General features: G+C 37.4%; 1 long non-coding RNA gene across 1 annotated transcript; it reads left to right on the top strand.

The window, feature by feature from the left end:
• Positions 1-2,074: 2,074 nt before the first annotated feature.
• Positions 2,075-9,607, top strand: LOC146460948 (uncharacterized). Its single transcript, XR_014857534.1, has 3 exons — positions 2,075-2,180; positions 2,466-2,506; positions 9,468-9,607. It is a non-coding gene; the product is annotated as an uncharacterized LOC146460948 (long non-coding RNA).
• Positions 9,608-9,897: the final 290 nt, after the last annotated feature.

The following is a 9,897-nucleotide window of genomic DNA, read 5'->3' as shown; positions in this document are numbered from 1 at the left end:
AGACTTCTGCCAGTAGGTGAGGGATTAGAGGGGGGGGGGGGGGGGGGAGTGGACGGAATGGGGAGGGTTCACGTTACCGAACCCTCTTCTGAAACATACAGAATATTTTTATTCTTGTATAATTTATTTCGCATATACGTTAATATTGACTATTCTAGATGCAATGTGGATCGCGCAAGTTAATTTAATGGTTTACTGATTTCTAGATTTTTCTGTTTATCGTGATTTGGGCTTCACGCTGGAGGTATATAAAAGGGTAGGGATTAATCAATCTAAAGTATTGAAAAGGGTAGAGAAATTAGAAAAATTGTCATTTAGGTATTTAAAACGCCTTCCAAAATTGCGAACAGACCCAACGAAAGAAGATGCAGCGTTTCTACCGTAGGTATGTGAAATGGGTACCATTTTCTTTGGAAGGTGTACGAAAGTGCAAGCGCTCTTGGTATCCAAAATGAACACTGGGGCCAACCATGCATTTTTCAGCGATAATGAAGCTTCAATTTAGAAAAAAACGCCATACATTGCTTTGTGTTTACGGCTTTTTGGAATAATTGTTGCTTGATTATCTCCAAAAAATGCGTCGTTACCCTCAATTTTCTTTTTGGATTCCAATAGCCCTTGCTAAGATCGGCTTTTCTCGCATAATCTTAAACCGCTCAAAAATACTTCGGTATCAGTATTAGTAGGCACCGTCGTTAAATGGGTGCCTGGTTGTACCAGTGTCAACGTAGCTTTCCACTAGTAGCTCTACTAGTATGCATGCCGAAAATTGAGAGAACGATGCGAAAGCTTGCTTGCAGGCTAGCCTGGAAACTGAATCGGACAAGGGAAGCCAAGATAATTTTACTTTACTCCGTTTTGATTATTTTACACTGTACTAATTAGGTGCAACGTTTGTAAACAGAGCACTGTTTCGTACCAGTCGGCAAGGCACGACTTCAGCTAACCCGCATGTAGCGAACTTACGACACTAAAACTCGGAGACTGATAATTTCAAAAATGGGTAGTTAGCTGATCGTTAATGTCGGTAATTAACGATGAAGGACATTTTTCCCACAAAGAATAAGATAGTTCGTACAAAACAGCTGATAAATAGTAACCGGCTGTATCATGTATAGAAGATCAGAGATGAGCTTTAGCTGGCACAGTTTTACCAAACATAAAACAGACCAGCTGACGGTTTCATTCAAACTGCTCTCAAGAACCGCAGATGGTAGGCATTAGAGAAACGGAAGACATTCAGAAATCATGAATCTAGTTAAGCAGAAATGAGATGTAAAAAAACCTCTAAGTAAAGTGTACACCTGTTCAAAAAAGTGACAACAAACAACCCATGTACCTAATATTTATTGGTTGGTAAATAACAGTGTGCTCAACCTGTTGCTACGTGAAGCGACTCAGCCATCAGGAAAATCACCAAAATTGAAAACTGTTGGAACCAGCAGAAAAATAAAATCCTCTATAGAGAAATATTACAGGAAAAAAGAAAATTCTGCATCTGAGCACGTGAAATATTGAAATATTCAAATGAATGGAAAAAAAGGTTAATATAAGTTTAAAATCAGCGGGATTCCAGATCAATATTGACTCTTGAATGCATTATTCTCAGCGACGAAGCGCCCTTGGCAGGCGTAAAATACAATGATATGGGAATCTGAAAGACTGAGAGTACAAGGGATTCAAATTTTATTTGCCATCCTTTTAACTGGATGATAAAAGCTACGTATCTCATATTTCTAATTTTTGCTCAAACGGCATGGCTGTTAAAGGCGCATAACCCTTTTATTGGAGATATCTGAAAAACTGAATTCCAATCTTTTTTGTGTCTCAAACAAAAGACCTTTTTATCACGGAAGAGAACATCGTGAAGCAATATTCTGCAAACGGCTTTGTGATTATAATAATAATATTGCAAGCAGTTGTCTGAGGAACAAAAGTGCCGACAAGTTTCCCGCCAACTGCCGCTTTCAACTGAAAAGATCCGTTCAAAGTCGGACGCTGTAAAGCCACAAATATCAGAACATTTATCACCAACATCCAATTACCTCTGCGAGACTCTAAAACCTGACAAGCTGTAAAACTTAAATTGACGCTGGGATCTGCTAAGGTACACAGTTCGGACTCATCGCGCTGTGAATAACAACTGGATTATTTTACGACGACAAGTTAAAAACACGAAGGTAAAACCGATTTCCACGCAATATCATACTTTAGTTACCTTGCCACATTTGTGTTGTATTGTTTTGTTGTTATTTTTTAAATTATTTTTTGAGAAATTTTCAACACTTGTACAAAAAAAAAACGTTTGTTTACAACCAATATCTCTTCAATAATTTCACTTACTATACTTTAAATCCATATAAAATGAGAGAAAACGGCCTGCTATGAAAAAAATGTTATCATTTCAGAAATTTTTGAGCCGTTTCTTTGCCCTTCTATGTATTTATAAAAAATATACATGGCAGGGATAGCACTGACGAGATAACCACAAACGTACAGCCATAAAGTAAAATAAAATATTATTTAAATTTGGACAGGAGCGGTTTCTTTGAGGAGTTTGGTTTAACACAAACTTGGCAATTAAGATGAAAGATAGCAGAATTCGCGGGTTGGCGGCGTAAATTGCGGGTAATATCAGCGGAATAATGTCGGCCAAGGTAAGCCGGGCAGACCGGATTAGAGGAACATCAAAGTTGGGTCTCAAAAATATCTCTTCCTTTAAATATCAAGAGAGTGTGTGCAGGCTATTCAAATGTTTTATCATTGTGATTCAAATAAACAGCATTCCAAAAACGTTTGCGTCTATTGCAGTTGTCAAACTTCACCGACGAATATGAAATGCTCTGAAAACAGTTCAACTGATGTTTGTAAAAACAAATGGCAAAATATTAACTGAAATACTCATGGAAATAGAACCACACTAAAGTTTTGCTTTTAAAATCATTTTCCTGTTGATTATTTTCCGGTTGTTTGTTTGTGCAAATTTAGAAATAGCCATAGATCGTGTCATTTGATAGCTTGATCTTGCGCACATGCGCAGTAACCTTTCCAAAACGCTTTGAGCTATAATTTCTACAAAGAGTTTCAATCCTTAAAACATAAAAAAAATTGCTCGGAAAGGAGAGATAAATCGACCTGTTCTCGACTTATGTAAAGCAAGTTTTAAGATTATGACTCTAATGTGTCACATTTCTCAAGGTGCAGCAGTAGAAAAATCTTTTCCTTCTTTGCCAGGACATAAAAGGAACGAAGCACTTTGTCGCAATGCAAGAAAATATATTCTAAGATACTTAAATTTTCAGGGAACATAACACCGCTATCTTTGTTATCTAGCAATGTTTTAATTTTTTATGAAAAAAATATTATTATTATTATTCTTCTATGAATTTGCAACGAAGCAAAAACTGCACCTCGGGTGAAGCAGTTACATATCAAATTGAAAACGTTTGAATGAGAAATTATGCAGTGAAAATTTCTTTGTGGAAATTCAAACCCCTTAAAAGGGTTCCGCAAACAAAGCCGCCACAAGATGCTCAATCATCATGAAAATTTAAAATGGTCGGCATCTTTTCCTTTTTTGTCAAAACAAAAGATTGACTTTACCAAGGTGTTTTCAGCCAACTCCTTCTCAAAAACACCCATTGCTTTGACTTACCGCCATTGATACGGCGTTACTTCTGCTTTTTTTTTTTCTGCTTACATGTTAAATGATGAAGGGTTCATATGATGAAAAAGTTTTACAGAAAATAAAAAGTAGGAAATGTTTATTTAAAGAGTTCTTAGTTCAAAGACATCGGCTGAAAGAGTCGGTAAAAAAGCGCAGAAAATTACCCATAGATTATATCTAATGTCGGCTTTTGGCGCCCAAAAGGTGATAGTATGACGCGAGCGGTACACTCTTGTTATTCCGTTTAATAGCCCACACCAGCTTTTGAAATGAATGTTTAAGGCATATCCTATCGTGGATGAGTCAGAAAAGCCGCCTTTAATAAAAAAAAAAAAAAACAGACTCACTGATTATTTTTCAAAGACGTATTCGCTGTTATTTTCTGTGAAAGTTTGAATAAAAGTCAGTTTTGTCTGAAAATTTATTCCTTTTTTGTACTTCAAACGATAATTCAACGGCGATCGCTTAGTTTCGTGCTCATATATCACTTTTTAATGACGGTAACAATTACAGGATATACATGATTGGCCTGACTGGCTGACTATTGGCAATTTGGATATAATGGTTAGCGAGGGACCGACGTTACTCGTTAAACCAAGTTTATACTTTCCGCCATAACTCTTTGGAAACAGCCAAGTTTGCGAAAGCCATTGTTCGTTAAGGTTTTTTACTTTCCAACACTTGAGTTCTCCAGGCAAGTTTGATTAAGCATTTTTGCAACATAGTTTCACCATTACAGCGTTAAGAAAGGTAATACACTTGCGATATAAATTAGACATATTCATTGGGGTGGGGGTGGGGGGTGGGGGGGTGTAAACTATAGACAACAGGCGAGCTTTTATTACGCCTAAGTAGTTGTTGGGTAGATTCGTTTGGCAAAAATCTAATTCGGATTCGGATTTAATATTTTATGGGAAGATCCGAAAATAGAATTCAAATCCAATAAATCGGTCTCAAGAAAGGGTTTTGTACATTAATCCAAATCAGGATTTCTTGAAATGTGTTCCTTCTTTTTTTTTTTGGAGGGGGGGGGGGGGGGGAGGGCGACGAAATTCGAAAATGGAAAGTAAATCTAACTAGACGCATAGCTGCATGCACTCGGGCTTCTGTTACGGAAATAAACTTTGTTGACATGAATAAATATATCTCGTGATAGTTACGGTAGTTTTAAATTTTAAAACTCTATAGATAGGTCACTAAATCTAGGTTTCTCTATAAAGGATTCACTCGTAAGAGTTCGGCCGTAAAGGTTTTTTTGTAAAGCTCATGGGCCGACCCGTTCGACAATGGACACTCGTCGTGTTTTAGTGTGCAGTGGGTCTACCATGGATTTAGCGTATCAGAAATCACAGTTTTCAAGCTTACAACCCCTGAGATTCCGGCCACACCGTGTTGTGTTCGGCTATATTGTAAATTCAATTCAGTGTTTACTTCCTGGTCTTATCGATAACATTTGAAACAGAAGGGAGATTTACCGCACTATGGAATTTCTTATTCTTTCAGTCACGTAATCTCCTGAGATGTTTATGGTAACCCGGGCCTCCTAAAGGTTTTTATGCTTGCGTCTGGTAAATGGAAGGAGTTAGTAGACAACACACCTACTGCCTGTTTTCTTTAAAGAATAAGTTATTCGTTGAGTTCGCAATTACACGTTTTATCTTTATTACTGTCACCCTTTGGTTTTACAAATCTCTGATATATAATACAGTGCTTATTTATGTAAAGATGATGCATATAATAATAATAATCAATTTATATAGCGCTTTTTATATAACATTCAAAAGCGCTTACAATATAAAAACGAAAAATTTAGTCAAAATCAATAAAATATAAAATTTAAGAATAATCAATCAAACAAAAAGTAAGAAATAAAATAAACAAAGTAAAGAATAATCAGATGTCATATGCTTTTTTAAACAAAAATGTCTTCAAGTGTTTCTTGAAAGTGTTTAAGTTCTTGGCAGTCCTAATTGCCAGAGGAAGCTTATTCCACTTGGATGGACCAGCAAAAGCGAATGCTCGATCACCAAAAGTCTTACATTTGGTTCGAGGCACCTCTAACAAAGTGAGGTCATTAGATCTCAAAGAGCTTCTGATTGATGCCTTTTCCCTGATGAGATCACAGATATAACGTGGAGCGATACCATTTAACGCTTTGAAAACAAGTAGTAATATTTTGAATTCGATCCGAAACTCTACGGGTAACCAGTAAAGATCTGTTAGATAAGGTGAAATGTGACTAAATTTGGGTACTAGACAGACGACTCTAGCTGCAGCATTGGGGACTTTTTGAAGCCGATCCAGTTGATATTTTGGAAGTCCAGAAAGGAGAGAGTTGCAATAATCCAAGTGAGATGTCACAAAAGCATGAATTAATATTTTGGTGACCTCAGTGGAATGAAATTTTCTTATTTGTCTAATGTTGTAAAGACCCTTAAAGGCTTTGTTACAAATGTGTCCAATGTGAATGTCCATCGCCATGTGCTCATCAAACCAAGATCCCAGATTTCCAGTACTCTTTACAGGTTCAATGATGGAGTCCCCAACCATTATAGAATTGATGTTTATTTGTTTATTACCTGAGCGGTCCTAATTTTCCTATACTGACCCGGCTAACATGGACCGCTTTGCGTTACAACGTATGTTTGAAAGGAGCTAAGGGTTTCAATTTTGACAAAAACAAAGCAAAAATGTCTCAAATTAACTTATGAAGTAGGAACTTTTTCAAACCGTCATGTCGGAGTTTACTACGAGAGGGACGGATTTTATTATCCAGACTAAAAAGGAGAATCTAGGTCGTGTTTTAACCCTTTAAGTCCCGATAGTGCCATATGGCACAAGATGCAATTACATGCTCAATATTCAGTCAATTTGCGTGAAATTTGCGCAACTAAAAGATCTTGGAAAGATCTGCACATGGAGGGCGTAATATCATGCCCCCCTCCTATACAAGACTTGATTTACCACCCCTGCAACTTTTGGAAACTTTTATCTTTGTACGTTTTAGGCCAAGTTAATATCTGACAACAACCAATGAACTGAGAGCTGCAAATTAAGCTATAGTTTAGGGACATACCCACTCTGTACAAGGTACAGGAAAATTTTAAACGTTTTTACTTTGTCATTTTGGGCCACTTGTGAATTCAATGTGTGACCTCCTCCATTTCTTTTGGTATGATTTATAGCATATCCCAGAAAATACCTTTCAAATGGTATATCACATGTGGTCTCCTGGTTCATAGTTACCGATTTAAAAAAATTTGGGATTTCCCTCGGGGCTTAAAGGGTTAAAGTTGCAGAAACGAGCAGCCAGGGTAATTCCCGATGCTGACAATCAGGCGTGTAGTGTCAAGCTGTTCAATAGACTTCAGTGGCTACCTTTTTATGAGGAATTGAAAATAGCTAAATGCTGCGTTGCGTACAAACGTATCAAGGGTGAAGTACCCTTATATACTGAAGGCAGCAACACAATCGTGCTACAAGATATAGCAACACTAATTTTATTTGTCCAAGATTTACTGAATCGTATGACTGAAGGCGGTAGGTCATTCGCAGTTACTACTTGTTAACTTTGGAACAGCCTAAGTCTAGAACTCAGGAATTCTGTGTCATTAGAATCTTTTAAGAACAATTATAGAAACAACCATTTTGATGTACAACAGAAACTACATCGTTTTATAGTTTAACATTTGTTTCATTATTTGCTCTCAAGTTATGTTTTATTTTTATTCATAATTCGTCTTCTTATCAGATGGATAATTTTAGTTTTATTGAGTCATGTTAGAGTTTGACATACATTGTTTTTTTAGCTCTCACATTTCTATGTACACTTCCTATTACATTGTATTAGTTTTGTGAGAATTTTTTAGATAGAGGGCCACAAGTTCATTATTTACCTCAACAATCCCGTGCCACCCTCTCTAAATAAAGTGCATTATTATTACAACAATATTTTCCCAATATTTTCCTAATACGGACCTCACACTAGTTCAATAACATATAGTTAGTGCCCCTTGCCTTACCTTTTTCGGTTACGCACTTTCTGCAGCTGTCTGAAAGAATGCTAGAATGTTGACCTCATCCGAGAAACTTGTCGAATTGTAATATACTGAATCCTGCAGAGGTCCACAGTTTTCTAGGCTTCGTCACGAATACTGCTCTAAGTTTGGCATTCCTCGAAGATCAACCCTGAGAATAGACCGGCTCATCTAGAATTATCCCAGAAAAATTCTTTTGAGATGCTGAAGAAATTGCTCACCAGAGAGAGCCGGTGATATAGCACAAAGTGAGTTCGCCCCAATTATTCAACCACAAAACGATGCATGCTAGGCCAGGTGGGTCTTGGAGCTTACTGCAGACGATGATCTCTGTGGCTGGGATGGCCGAGGAGTGACAACAAAATTCAGGAAAGGAAAGGACAGGAAAACTCAGCTTTGCTAAAGTAAGGGACCTGAAAAACTCCCCGAAACTTTGTCTATTGATGGTCTTTGGTGGTGTTTAGACTCAATGCACGGACGTTTGGTCTGATCCTGTAGACGACTTTTATTCTTATTAATTTAAGTAGAATAGTGCATTTGTTTGCAAAATGGTTCGTTGAGTGCCTCAGTTTAGATCTCCAACTTTTCAGTTCTTGAAGTGACCATGAAGCTGCAGAGAGCTTGCAAAAGGGTTTACAAGGAGAGATAAGCAAAGAGAAAAAACATCAAATCACCTGTTAATAGCCTGTAATTCATTCATATAAAGGAACGGAGTTATCCATTGGCAATGTGACAAAGTATAGAGAGATGTTTGCATCACGGTTTGCCTCCCTGTTAACGTTCAGATATGATTGAGAGGACACTTCCCACACCTTTTCTCACGCGTATTCTATATTTGGTTATACGGCTTTGAGCGCCAGGTATTCCATGGAATCTGTTTCGCTCGGGAATGGTATAAAAGCACAAACCTTGCACCCCGAAAGAGTCCGTCGGTCCGGCACCTTGCACCCAATCTTATTATTGTCAGTTTTTCCTTTCCCATTATCTTTCACGATATGTCTACACTTTTGTTTAAGTCTGCCTACCGGCGCGACTTAACGATTTAAAATCGTGCTGGCTACAGTTCTTAAGGTATTTGAGAAGCACATTTCATTTTTCTTGGTTATATATTTTCAGTGTTGGCAACAACCCGGCAGAGAAACTGAACATGAATGTTTTTTGGTACCTGCTTTCAAAACCGGCGGGCAAGCCGCCAACAATGCTTTCTCAAATTTATCACTGGTACCGTCAAGAGAGGATGAACTAGCTCATCCTCTCTTGGTACTGACCGTATATTCAAATATATTTTCAGCGGTTATACAGTCAACTGTAGATTCTGTGACTCCGAAAATGCGTTAAGCTTATTACAAGCTTAAGTCATAAATTTGCGAATTAATACGAAGCCGCTCATGTCAAATATCTTTCACAAATAAGTCACATTTTTATACTTTCATGATAAATAACTCGGAAAACGAGTCAACAAACATTGTTCAAAGAAATGGACTAACTTTTAATCACTTAACCAGGTAGTCTTCTAAATTTTATTTTGTTACAAAATATGTTCACCGTAGTCACAAAACTTTCCGAAGACTGGGCTGTCAATTCAACTTCCCATCACAGGTTTGTGCAATTTTCAGTAAAAGCCATGGAACTTTCAACACGGCTGAAAGACCGTTCCTGAAAGAACCGCTTAGAAAATATCATTCCATCATCATTCACATCCATTCGAATTACGACAGTTTTTTTTACCACGTTTCATAGACTGAATATTTTTTGTTTTGCAGATAATAATGGGATCAAAATGCTCTAAACAGGACCGCACATTGCCACCAGGTAAGTTCCTTAGTACAACCGGCATGCACACATCCGAGTAACTCAAAGAAGTGAGCTAATTAAACAATAGGTTCGTTTGGTCCAAAATGTGTGACGTCCAGATGGCCATTGCAATCATCATTTTTGCAGTCAAAGACCAAGGATTTGGTTTTGTCGGGGAAGCATGATCTAAAAAAGAATATCCTGCAGCTTTCACGAGAAAATATACGTAAACAGGTATCGTTGTCCTTGCTATAGTTTTTAGTTTCTTTTAGTGAAAACTACCTTCAGACTTTTTCTTTTCCGAAATGCAATACGTGATACAATCGAACTGCATATCAAGCCATTATTTTTCTTACGGTGGTTAACGAGAATCGGGCCTAGGAAAGTGTTCAAAACCGA

This window comes from Pavona decussata, unplaced genomic scaffold, assembly GCF_977016875.1.
Source record: "Pavona decussata unplaced genomic scaffold, jaPavDecu1.1 SCAFFOLD_207, whole genome shotgun sequence".
NCBI lineage: Eukaryota > Metazoa > Cnidaria > Anthozoa > Scleractinia > Agariciidae > Pavona > Pavona decussata.
This window is presented reverse-complemented; position numbering and strand designations above follow the sequence as displayed.